Source organism: Amblyomma maculatum, chromosome 1, assembly GCF_055883805.1.
Source record: "Amblyomma maculatum isolate TAMU_Amacu chromosome 1, ASM5588380v1, whole genome shotgun sequence".
Classification (NCBI taxonomy): Eukaryota; Metazoa; Arthropoda; class Arachnida; order Ixodida; family Ixodidae; genus Amblyomma; species Amblyomma maculatum.
Genome location: NC_139344.1, coordinates 25,215,648 through 25,228,670, shown reverse-complemented (window position 1 = coordinate 25,228,670; position 13,023 = coordinate 25,215,648).

Genomic DNA, 13,023 nt, shown 5'->3' with positions numbered 1-13,023 from the left:
CCTCAGGAACCTTTATGAAGGGCAAGAGGCCACAGTCAGAACTGGGCATGGCCTTACTGATTGGTTTCCGATTGAGAATGGGGTGAGGCAAGGCTGCATACTGTCGCCCTGCCTATTTAACCTATATGCAGAGTGCATCATGAGGAAGGCCGGTCTGGATGAGTCTTCAGCTGGAGTGAAGATTGCTGGAAAACGTATCAACAACTTTATATATGCGGATGATACCACTTTAATGGCAGAAAGTGAAGTGGAACTCAAGAGACTTCTGATGCGCGTACAAGAAGAGAGTGAGAAGTTTGGGCTTAAACTGAACATTAAAAAGACGAAGATCATGGCGTCTTGCCCTATCAAGTCCTGGAGCATCAATGGACAAGAAGTGGAAGCTGTGACAGATTTTCTGTTCTTGGGCGCCAAGATTACCTCGGAAGGAGACTGCAGCCATGAAATTAGGAGACGCCTGCTTCTGGGAAAGAGAGCAATGGTTAGCCTTGACCGCCTAGTAAAGAGCAGAGACATTAGTCTATCAACCAAGATCCGTATAACCCGTGCTATGGTCTTTCCAGTTGTGATGTATGGATGCGAGAGTTGGACTGTGAAAAAGGCTGACCGCCGAAGAATTGACGCGTTTGAATTGTGGTGCTGGCGAAGACTCTTAAGAGTTCCTTGGACTGCCAGAAGATCAAATCAGTCGATATTGTCGACCATAAACCCTGACTGCTCATTGGAGGGTCAAATTCTAAATTTAAAGCTCAGCTACTTTGGCCATCTGATGAGAAGAGAGGAGTCGCTGGAGAAAAATTTGATGTTGGGAAAAGTTGAGGGTCGCCGGAGAAGGGGTAGGCAGCGAACGCGATGGTTAGATGGCATTCTCGAGGCATTGCAGATGAAGCTATGTGATGTTAAGAAGATAGTGAGAGACCGGAAAGCGTGGCGTGACATGGTCCATAGAGTCACGAAGAGTCGGACACGACTGAACGACTGAACTGAACTGAATCCGGTATTTTCACAGTTGTCCATACACATGTCTACAGCGCTCGAGCTCCACGCTGTGTTACGCATTGATGACAACCACCGCTTCTTAGCGGGCACGACGTTCCTGTAATATCATTACGCATTAAAAACAATCCCTGGAAATCTGCATACACAATGACGTCATATTTTGAGCACTAGGCCACTCGTAAATAACAGAAGTGTACTCCCTAGTATGACGTCGTTTCTCTAGACAGGTTTGTGGAGGAGGAGGAGGACAAAACATCTTTATTTAGCCAGCGGGGGGGAAGGGGGGGATGGGGTCCCTCCGTCCAGGGTCCCGTCGGCCGTGGCTGCAGTAACAGCGCGGCGAGCCAGCCATTGCTGGCGCTCCGGGCAGGGGTCCTGCAGGGCGGCCTGCCAATCTTCTATGCAGGGGTGAGGGAGAGGGCTTAGAGAAGGGGTAACTTGGCACGCCCAAACCATGTGGTAGAGCGTTACCCGCTTACCGCAATGTGGGCAGTTAGGGGAATAAAGGGAGGGGTACCAGAGGTACTATCAAGCCAGGATTGTTGAGCACTAAGTTGGAAACAGCATTTGACATTTCATTTCCACTTATTTCCAAGAAGATAAACAGCTTTCATTGGTTATCTGCAAAAGTAGGCCGTCATACCAGTACATTATTACACCTCCCCGCCCCCGCCTTTAAGATACGTTATTTTGAGTCAGTGTAGACTGCATGTAAAATTAAATTCAAACGCTCTGTTCTAGTTATATTAAACCATGAAAAATTGGGTGACAATGAGCCGACTTGGAGACAGCGGAGGTGGCAAGATGCTTATTTGTTTTTAATCCTTCAAGCAGTTCTTTACCTGCCTCACCAGTGCCAGTATTGAGATAGGGTATCTTAAACGTTCTCTTTTTGTTGCTGTTGGCTGAGCATTCTTCGCTCGACTGATTTCCTGGCCTCTGTGCCCTTGGTAGCCACCACGCCTAACATGAGTACTAATATCGCTAGCTCCGGTATGGTACCGAGACTCACCAATGGCAAGCACCTAAATAAGTGCAGCCGCAAAAAACTGCCCTTTATTAGGTTGTTTTATATATATCCATTAACCTTAATAGCCAAAACCATGTAGAGAGTATTTTAATTGCCGCCAAACAGTGCGAGAATAAAACGAATGTGCAACAAGAATTTTATAGGTACCCCAAGAAAACTTCAATTTCAGATGCCATACTCGATATGGCAATAGAGGAGTTCCAAGTTAACCAAGAGAGCTTAAGGAAGCGAGCAAGATCATCATCTGAAGCAGTTACATAAGGCATGCTAGGTGATTAGAGAGGGGGTCAAGACAGAATAATTAGTAACAGAAGAACGTGTGCCAAGATTCTGGCACACGTTCAAGGGCAACAGGTGGTCGCAATAAATCCGAAAGCGCACTCGACATGCCGCACTGACCACGGCATTGCTTCGGCAGGTAAACATCCGTCAGTCGCAAGGAGCAGAAGAGCAGCAGTGAGAAATGGATCAGGATTCCAAAAGGCAAAATGCTCTAGCATAAAAAATACCAGACAATACCTCCTTATACACATGCATCGCGACACAAAATGACCCCAAATAAATAGTTGCTAATTAATAACCTCCTGAAAACATATCAGCAATACACTGAGGATACCATCGAACACTTCTGAGTCAGCAGGAGCGAGTCGTGCGGTCACAATATATAAATAAAGAAACCCTTCCAAACTTTTTCTGATTTTTTTTACCTTCTCTGCGATGGACAGGGTGTAGGTAAAAACGTTCCCAGAAAAAAGGTCCCCGGAAGATATGGCCCTGGAAAAAACGTCCCCTAAAGAAACGGCCCCTGATGAAGCAACAACTAGGATAAAACGTCCCCAATGCAAAGACTAGCCCTAACAATAATTTCTCCCGGAACTCACATAAAAAAAAAAAAGATACAGATTTTATGCAATTATTTCTTGCCTTTGAGTTAAATGTAATCATCACTTGGAACCTGCGTCCTCTGGGCGCCTGAGACGTTTACAAGAACTACGTAATAGCGAAGCATGGTGAAAGAGCCATCTGGCTCTTTATACGTTGCGTGGTTCCGAGCTCCGCAGCTCGTTACGCAATCATAAGACAGGTCTTATCAGCTTGGTAATACTGCCAATTGAGAAAGGTACAACCAGATCCGTGTGTGGTAGTCTCGGGGAACTGCCCAATGCAGAAGACGAAACTATTATTATCTCCCAGATCTCCTGATGACGAGGTCCAGCTGTTCTTCTGATGATAGTGTAGAATGGTGATAAGGATGTGACGTTATAAGCAGCCGGTCGTGCACCATGGCCACCCTAAACAATCGCTTCAAGCTTCTGGTGGTCAGCTCGCCTTTTCCTCGCAAACAAAGCGAAGACGAGGCGCTGTCACTATTACCGCTGCCATTTTTTTTTTTTGTTATGAATGCCAGCATCATGCAGTTCGATGTTCGCGGTCAATTACAAGTCGGCAGGTGAAACCGCTGTAATGAAGTCAAAATACATCAGCTCGCCACGGGTAAACGCAGTCTACGTTCTATAGCGCTAAACTTCAGCGCCCAATCGGGGACATTTCTTCCTACTTCGCAAGTAGGGACATTTTTCCCGGGGACGTTTCTTCCGGGGCCATTTTTTCCGGGGACATTTATTCCAGGAACGTTTTTTCCGGGGACGTTTTTACCGGATCCTGGGATGGACCACGTTGAAGGAAAGACATCCCGCTCGCCTGAGTTCCTTCCTTTCCTCTTATATGCGCGCTTTTATCAGGGTCTCCGAGGTCACGTGACCGCCTTATCCCACATCCTGAGGCGAACGTATTCGTCGATCCATATCGCTTGCGTCTATTTGGGCCTCATACATCATGGCTATTTGGCGAACGTGAGAATTTTCACGACATGGCACGTATGCAATGAACACCCAGCAGAAAATGGACCACGGTTCGGCGGTGAGTTTTCTAGCGTGTTAACGAGCGAGCGTCAATGGATTTTTGGAACAATATGCAAGTGACATTTAGTTTTGCTGTAGAGCATAAAGGCCCCAAATATTTTTATTTACGTTAGGCAACGCGACAGAAGAGTTTGAACGCAGAAGAGAGTTCTTCAATATTATACTGCTGCCAGCTCTTCATAACATAATATTCACTGTTATTAGTTTGCGAACGCTTCCGCATTAACTAAACTTTACATACGTAAACACCGAAACAAAAATATAAAAAAGTGGACCATTCGAGGCAAGGGAATAAATAGCTGATTCCCACCAAGAAGAATACCACAACTCCAACAGAAATAGCTGCAAAACGTATGCACCGCTTTTTGTCTTCCGTATTACTACACTTTACCATGCTGAACCAGAACCAAACGAAAGGGTGCAAGATGAGTTATGAGAACTTCCTAGCACGGAAAAGCAAGTCTGGCGTGACGGCTTACAACACTCATCTTCTAAAAAGTTGTTAAAAAACAAGCCAGTCACGGCGATAATTAAAACGATAGCCGCGGCAACCAACTATAAGGGGGGAACTGACAAGCGTACGGCTCTGTTAAAATCTGTTCATTATGCGACGTTGCATGCTCCAATGGCGCTCCCCGGGAATATTGGGAGAGTCCGGAGCCGAGGCGCTTGTGTAAGGTACCATCCATGGTTCAGTGCGCAGGAGCGATTCGCGAGAGTAAGTTTCAGTTACCTGTGCTGCATAGAGGGGCGTATCGTCCTCACTCGTATTCGTTCTCACGCCACTAGTGCATTTATGGTCCGATGCACTAGTGGCGTTGTTTTCTTTTTTTTTTCTTTTAGAGCAATTTTTCTAGTCGATCGCCGATGCTTATCAAGAATTACTGTTGTTAAAGGGCGTGCGTGCGTGCGGACACCTTGAAATGCGATTTACGCGGGCTATTTTCGGTCAAGCAGTGTTCTGTGTTCTGCTCCTGGTCCGCATATCTATATCCTGTTTTGTAAGCGTCGAAGCCGAGCTGGTACTGTTTGATGAGCGATTGTGTTAATTGTCTTCTGTCATCAAGAAAAAATTATATATTAAGACGAGGCCAATTATTTCTCCTAGACCATCATCCCCTCCGCGTTCTGTTTATCTCTGTTGATTCCAATGTGTTATAAAAATTGAAATCGCAAAACGTACATAGAAACATATGTAAAGTTGACAAACGGAATGCAAAAGATTAAACGATAAGAAATACATCAAGCGTTCTTGACATTTCTTGCTCCATAAAGCTCATCTCAGCGAATCACTGTAGCTTCTACTTTGCGCCACCGTCAGCAATGCTTACGTGTAAAGCAGGTCATTCCTTCGTAGCCATAAAATACGAAAAAAAAAATTAGAAGGGTTCAATGCTGCTGAACCGAATAAGAAGCGAAAGCATTAGCTGCGGGTGGCCTAGACTTCTTCTTCTTCTTCTTCTTCTTCTTCTTCTTCTTCTTCTTCTTCCTCTTCTTCTTCTTCCTCTTCTTCTTCTTTTTCTTCTTTCTCTTCTTCTTCTTTTTCTTCTTTCTCTTCTTCTTCTTTTTCTTCTTCTTCTTCTTCTTCTTCTTCTTCTTCTTCTTCTTCTTCTTCTTCTTCTTCTTCTTCTTCTTCTTCTTCTTCTTCTTTCCCAGCCCACATATAAAGCCCCGCTTTAACCAAGCCGTATGAATGTGCCTTAGTAGCCTCTAGGGGTTACGTGAATGCCAGTGTCCTGGCAGGCTGATTCTGACATAACCATCCCATGTGAAATGAGAGACCCAAGTTGCCAGCTCCTGCCAGGGGACCACGGACACCTGACTCGGACACGGACACGGACACGGCACACAGCGACGAGCGGTTAGACCTAGTATTGGTTTCGCAATAAAATAAATTAGAAATCGCAATGCGCATTCGAGAATCAGAAACGGGACATAGATGCCTAATTTTATTCGGAAACGTTTCTGAAGCAGCTGTCGTGGAAGGCCAGCCGGCCCTTCAATAAGAGCAGTATGTACCACTAATAACAGCCCTCCCGCCTTATTTCGCTCTTAACCAAGAACGGAGTCGATCAAGATAAATGCGTGCTCGATGTCCCGATATCCCGCCGAGACAAGATTATGCCCTGAGGCCAGGTCACGTGGCCCAGGCAAGCAGCATGCTCTCCAACCATGTCAGCGGAGCTCTGCGTCCGAGCGGACGCTGTAAACGACAGTCTTGTACAGCCCGCCCTTACAAAAATGCATGTAGGGTTTCTATAGAAATTCGAAAGCGTTGTGTCAATACACGCTGTTGAAAGTCTGTTGATAATCGGCAACATCTTGGATGATGCAGTGTTGACCTCTTGTTGAGCGCTTATGAAATAGTGGCCCATGTGTTTCTTAAGAGCGCTTTTGGAATTCGCGCAACTGAAATTCTGTTGATTTCAGGCTCAAATGCTTCAGAAACTCTGCAAGTGACGCTTTTTGATTTTCTGCTACTTTTCCACTCCTGAACAACAGAAAATAGTACACGACCATCGGTTTGCCAGGAGCAGACACGGGGTGATTTTCATTAATGCAAAAGTAGTACAGTACATCTCCTAGCTGCGATAAGTCACCACATTCTATGTTCTGCCCGACCAATCAACAATCCTGTCTGATCAGTGCTGGTTAATGATAAGCATAGTGAGGCATAAAAGAACAAAACAGATCTTGATCTTTTAAGCCCCATTATACTTACTCACTCATTAACCTACACTAAACTGACTAAATTGTTGATTGATCGAGCAGAACATAGAATGTGTTGACTGACCGCAGCAAGGATATGTGCTGTTCTACTTTTGCATTAATGTAAACCACCTCGTGCCTGCTCCCGGCTAACCGTTGATCACGCAGCATTTTCTGTTAATCCGCAGCGGAAAGGGAACACAGAATAAAAAATGCGCGTTAATGAGAAAGAAAAAATATGCATCTTTGGTGAACCCATAACATGAGCTGGGCTGTTTATTTGCTTTATTTCAATTCATATGCAAGGTATGACGCCAGGCTATTCTTTGCGTAAAACGCTGATACGTCCGGGAACTCCTCGCATGTGATGCTGAAATAAACAATATAAATCATAATTAAGTTGCGGTATATACTAACTTAAAAATAGAGGAAAGGCATTTGTGCGCTGCTCCACGTCATAGCTCAAGAAATTTCTTGTCTAAAATGAGTTGTCACTGTCTTTCACTGCTTAGACGGCATCGACCGCCGCTTCCACAGCTCGGCAGCACTGCCACATCGTTCATTTCTCCCTGATAAACAACATATGCTGCCGTCAAAGATCCTATTGTGAATATAAATAGCAAAGTGCAAGTCACAAGCATTACTACCCAGAAAACTTGAAGCAGAATTACCAACTATAGGCACCAAAATGAGTGGAAACAAAAACAAACACTGCAAAAATGGTGGAGCTGCACAGATTCAATAATCCACAATGTGTGACAGAGGCATATTATGATCTCGATAATGTGTCCGTCTCAGCGCAAGTAGCGTATCGAAAGAGTACAGCACTGTGCCGAACAATCCGTCAAAAACGGTCACCTTGTAAAAGAAAGAAAATGTCACCATCCCAACTGGCGTTCCATCGGCCCCAGCGTCCGCGTTAGAGACAAGCCTGGTTCTCTCTCTCTCCCTCCTTTTTTTCCGACGAGGCTGGCTTGCCTGCTAGAAATATTTACATGCTCGCTTCCCCTTGTAGCACACACTGTACAAGACTGGCACAAACACGAATAGGAAAAAGTAAAACTCTCACCAAAGTGCAGACGCTCCCTCCGCCCGTGCCGGCTTTTCGCCCAGAATCCAAAACGCCTGCGACTGTTGAACTTCTTAAACACGTCCTCCTTGCGCAGAAGCTGCCACCCAAGAGCGGATTCCTCCGAAGACTTAAATGCGTACGTTCGCGCTCAAATTTGAACAAAACGATCTTCGTGATAATCACCAGCGAAAAACCTACATACGGTGCTTCGCTCACAGTGCAAGATGCGACCACGGTGGCGGGAAAACGCCAACTGAACTGGCACATCGCCGCACTCAGCGTACCCGCGTCCGCGTGCAAAGAAAACAGGGCGCGGAAGAACAGCTTCGGTGAAAAGGGGGAGCCGCCGCCCCCGCTGCGCGAGCTATGCTGCAGCCAAGGTCATCTCCGTGAAGACAAACCACGGAGAAGGCAGAGAGCAGAGACCCAGAGGGAGCAACCCCTCCCCCCCTCCCCCTTTTCCCCCCAGCCGACAGGAAGTAACTCTCGACCCTCCGGACATGCTGGCGCCGTTCGCGGCACGGGGGAAAGATGGGTGTGGACAGTAGTAGCAAGGCAGTGGCCGAATGCTTCTTTGAAAAGACGAGTCGCGGATAGAAGACGCGTGTAATCCTATTTTTTTTTCTTTTTATTTCATACGCGAATGTTTTTGCTATGCGTGTTAACTCTATAGTATGCGTGGGATCAATCCGTCATTATTAGAACCCCTCAATGTTTAAAGTGACTTCATTTTAGCATGGTGTCCACTTTAAGAAAGGAAGGAAAAGAAAAAAATAACAGTTAAATTCTCCAAAGACATACAGGATTCCAATACAGACTGCACCTCATTTTGCGGCAAAAGCTACGGGCAAAAATACCTAGGCTTGGGCAGAATGTCAGACCCTGAAGCATATATATAGTGAACTTTGCAACTGGTTTAAAAAAGCTTTGTCCTGCCCTACATGGTAGGTTCAATCTAGGATCCTGTTTGTTAGTATGATGACTCACTGAACTTGTTTTATGATAAATATAAAATATGTCCTACCACTAAAGTTACCTTCTGCGACATACAGAAGCTGATGCATTACGGATTCTGACTGACATTCAACGATGTATTTGCATTATTAGTGGAGGCTTTGCCATCATGAAGTTTTTAGGGCATATTTTCACTGTGTTGCGAAGCTTGAGCTAAGTGTGCACCGTTAATATGTACTTTTATATAACATGAACGAGCACGCAACTGCATGCTGCTCTTATATTTCCCTTTGCAGAATGTGGCCAATAGTTGATTACAAGTGAGACCAAAAATTCATAACGAAATTGTCACATCATGTTCTTATCATTTGTGCCTAAAACTACTTAAAAACATGGGTCAGCTTGAACAGTACACGCTAATTGTTCGTGAACGTTGAAAACTGACAACAAAAAGCACATAGAAAAAATAGCACAAAAAGTCTATTGGGTAGAACACAATGAAAATTCTGTGGGCCCTGTAAAGATTGCACTCAGCTGGGGTTGAATGTCTATCGAAATTCAATAAATTCAAAAGGCGGTCAATAGTCCAACAATAGAGTTTCAAAACTCATTTTTGTAAGGGCGTACACCGCGACGCGTTTTCTGTTCAGTCCGCGCTTGTATCGTCTTTACCAAATGTAACCAGGCTGCGTATTCCGCTTCTTAGTCAGGTAGCAGAGAAGTCATACCACTTCTGATGCTGTACATCGGTGCAAATTAAAGGCGAGCACCTGTCCTAACTTCTTGACAAGTTGTGATCCTCTGGGAATCCACGTTGGCTTTAAAATACAAGAGAGAAACAAACCATGGCAGCCTGGTTACTTTTGGCAAAGACGGTACATTCTCAGGCCTTGTGCGCTTAGGGGCTAAACTTACTATGCCGCCACAAGAAATGCGCAATGATCAGGCCCATAGTAGCGAAACAAGACAGCCATGATGGAGAGCGTGAGAGCGTCCGCGCTGTGAAAACAAATGTTTACGAAATTTAATCTCGCCGATATAGAAGATATACAGGGATCTATACGCCCCTCCTTTCCTACCTTTCTGAGAAAGTTAGTATAACTGCAGGGTAGGCAAAAATTTTACTCGACTAGTCTCCTGCAGTGCGAAGCAATGAACACCCATAATGCTCATATAGAGTGCAGCCGTTAATAGCAGTGCTATGATCGGTAGAGATCTTGACGCGAAACTCGTGAAGAGCCCAGCTAGGTTTCCTGGTCTGCCTCGTGTTATCATATACGTTAGAAACATTATAGGAGGCACTAAAAACGGTGACAAAAATAAATTCTGTTTTACAGAGCGGCCTGTCTTAGTTTCATTATATCGCAGAACATGGCACGGTCATTTTGTCAGCCATAAAGGTCATAGCCGCTCGCATGCGTCGTAGGCTAGCTTTAATGCGAGCCAGCGATGTAGGCCTCACTTGAATACCTATTTATGTGATTGCTTTCTCCAACGCGCCGAAACTTCTCCGTGAAAAACGTCGAAACTCGATGCCCAACATATCAGATTTGCTGCCAAGCACCGTGTCAGCGCCTCGTAATAACACGCATCGAAACCCTTGGCTCAACGCAAGGGGCGTTCACTCACGCCCCGTCCTCAGCGGCCAATCGATACCCAACTAAGGTTATTGTACCATATAATTTGGATCAATAGCGGCCCAAGAGTAAACAGTGTCAGGCAGCGAAAAAGCAAATTAAACTTTCGCCTTGGAAATAACGGCAGAAAAAAAAACAACAACATAAAAATCGGGCGATGCGTTCGATTGGGGCTTCTTGGCTGGGTCAGCGTCGATCCTCACAAAAACACGGCCGGCAAGAGCTCCAGCCGGCGACAACAGCACTCGCGGGAGCCGTGTTACTCGACGTGTTGCCCATCTGTCAAGAGGCATTCTAAAATTCCTCTTTTGTGTATGTTCGGCGCGGCGCTCGCGCTTTTCGAAGGCGACACGTCTGCGGGGCCATTGTGGTCCGCCAAATGACACCCCCGTGCGTCCTATAACAGCATGTGTCCGCTGGCCCTTACAGCCATTGTCTCCTCGTGGGCAAACGGCGGACGCGCTCACTCCTCCCTCTTGCGGCGGCATCGGTCCTTCGGAATCCCGCGGGCTCGCTGCTTTCGTCGTTACGGGTGGTGCGTCAAGCGGTTTCGTCTCCCTGTTCAGTCTCCTTGTTCTCCCCCGGGGATGTTTTTGTTCCGCGCGATGTTTGCGTTTCCCCCGCCGCGCCGCCCCACTTCTGCGGCTGCAGGCGCAAGAACACTGCTCATCACTCTTTCCTCACCGCCTTAGGTGAGGTGTCCAGCTTTGAATAAGGATCCGGTGCAGTGACAGCTAGCCAGGAAGGGTAGCTTCAAGTGCAATTTTACATGGGAAAATGAAAGTGGTTATTCGTGTGTGTGCGTGTGTGCGTGCGTGCATGCGCGTGCGTGTGTGTGCATGTGTGCGCAAGTGCGTGCGTACGTGTGTGCGTGTGCGCGCGCGCGTGTGTGTGTGTGCGTGCGGGTGCGGGTGCGGGTGGGTGCGTGTGTGTGTGTGTTTGAGAGAGAGAGAGAGAGAGAAAGTGTGTGCAAGTGTGTGCGCGAAGGTGGTTAGAGACCGTGTGGGTAAGTGAGAGCGTGTGCAAGTGTGTGTGCGTACACATGCGTGCCAGCGCGTGAAGGCATGCACGCCTTCATTTGTATAGTGCGCCTCTGCCTGCATTAATACCTGAAAGTATGCCTGAACTTTGGTTTCCGCCACCATATATAAGCCACATAAATACCGCGTGTTTCAGCGAAACTTTCAAAAATTATTAAACAGAATCAGCTTAAAATAGAAAAAAGTGTTTTCAGGTATAAATCATCAGCCTCAGCGAACACACTAGGCTTCAGGTCTTCTGAATATCCGGATAATGAATAGGAACCCACTAATCTAGTTTTAATTATCATAATTGTGTGGCTAGTCCCAATGTGTAGATCGAAGCGGTGAGCAAGAAGATGCCAAACGATTTCCACCATATATATTCGTTTCCTATGGTGGAAATCGGAATAGAGGGTGCGTGCAGCTCGGAAGTATCGCTGATTCGATATCGAAAAGCGAAACCCCTGGGTTCGAATCACTGGACATATTGACGGCACTTCTCGGTGTGTTTGTCTTCCTGGTTTAGTTTCGTTTGGCTGATCTGTGGCAGCAGGGCACCGACAGGAAGCTACCGCTGAAGTACGTCGATTAAACCTAATCATGTTACATCACTAATTGTGCAAAAGCTTAATGATGCCTACAAGATGTTCCCACGTTTCACAGTGTTTGTGCGGGTAACTTACACCGTATTATCATGATGCGTCACAAAATACTTTTTTTTTTTTGTTCCAACCCTCTCGCCTTTCCCCCTCTTGCGATCCCGCGAGGTCACATTGAGCAGTCAGCAGGTTTATTGGTAGCAATGATATTATTGCTGATACCATTCATGCAAAGCTTTAAGAGGCAATCACCGTTAGCTCAATTAGCGCGGGAAATAGTTAAGATTCATATGGGAGAGGCCTTTGTCTTGTACTGAAAGTAGTTTAGCTGATCAGGACGACAAACTTTTGGTCGTACTTGTGTGACTCGCCTAAGAATAAAAACTCCGAAAGATGCTGTGCTCAGAAAAAAAAAAAAAAGCATATGGATGTGGCAAGAATCGGGACAGACATTCCTCCAACCGAAGCTCAGAAAAACTCCAAAGAGGGTTCTGTGTCAGCCACGCTCAAAAGTAAGCCGCAGTCGGCAGGAGGAAATATTCCTGGCCGTCTCCGAACCCTTTGTTTTCACCGAAGTATCTGAGCTCCCGCTGGGACCATTTTGTGGGAGCTCACTTTCACTAAGTATACGACTGCAAAACACTGGGCGCAGCTGCTGCTATACGATGCATTCCGCCCGGTTGCGATTGATGATCGTCCTAGGCTCTTCCTTCCCGTGTTTCAGCTTCTTGATTGAAACCTGCTCAACATGTTTTCTCTCCTTCCATACGACTCGCACAAAAACCTTAACGTGCCGGATTACCGTGCGTTTTCTTCCGCGCTTCTTCTCACAGGCGTTGGTGTTGTTGTTGCGCCGCTGCGTTATCGATGCTATATTGCACCTTTTAAATATTCTTTTCTGACTACTTCTTTTGATCCTGCTCTTTTCTTGGTGCTGTGTAAGCTGCACCTGGATAACTGGAATAATCTATCACCCCACACTATTTGCGTGGACATGGATGCAGTGCAGGCTGCACACGTCGATGTATGTGGCTCGTATTATCGAAACATATGGCTGGTATCTACTATTTCTCAGGTGA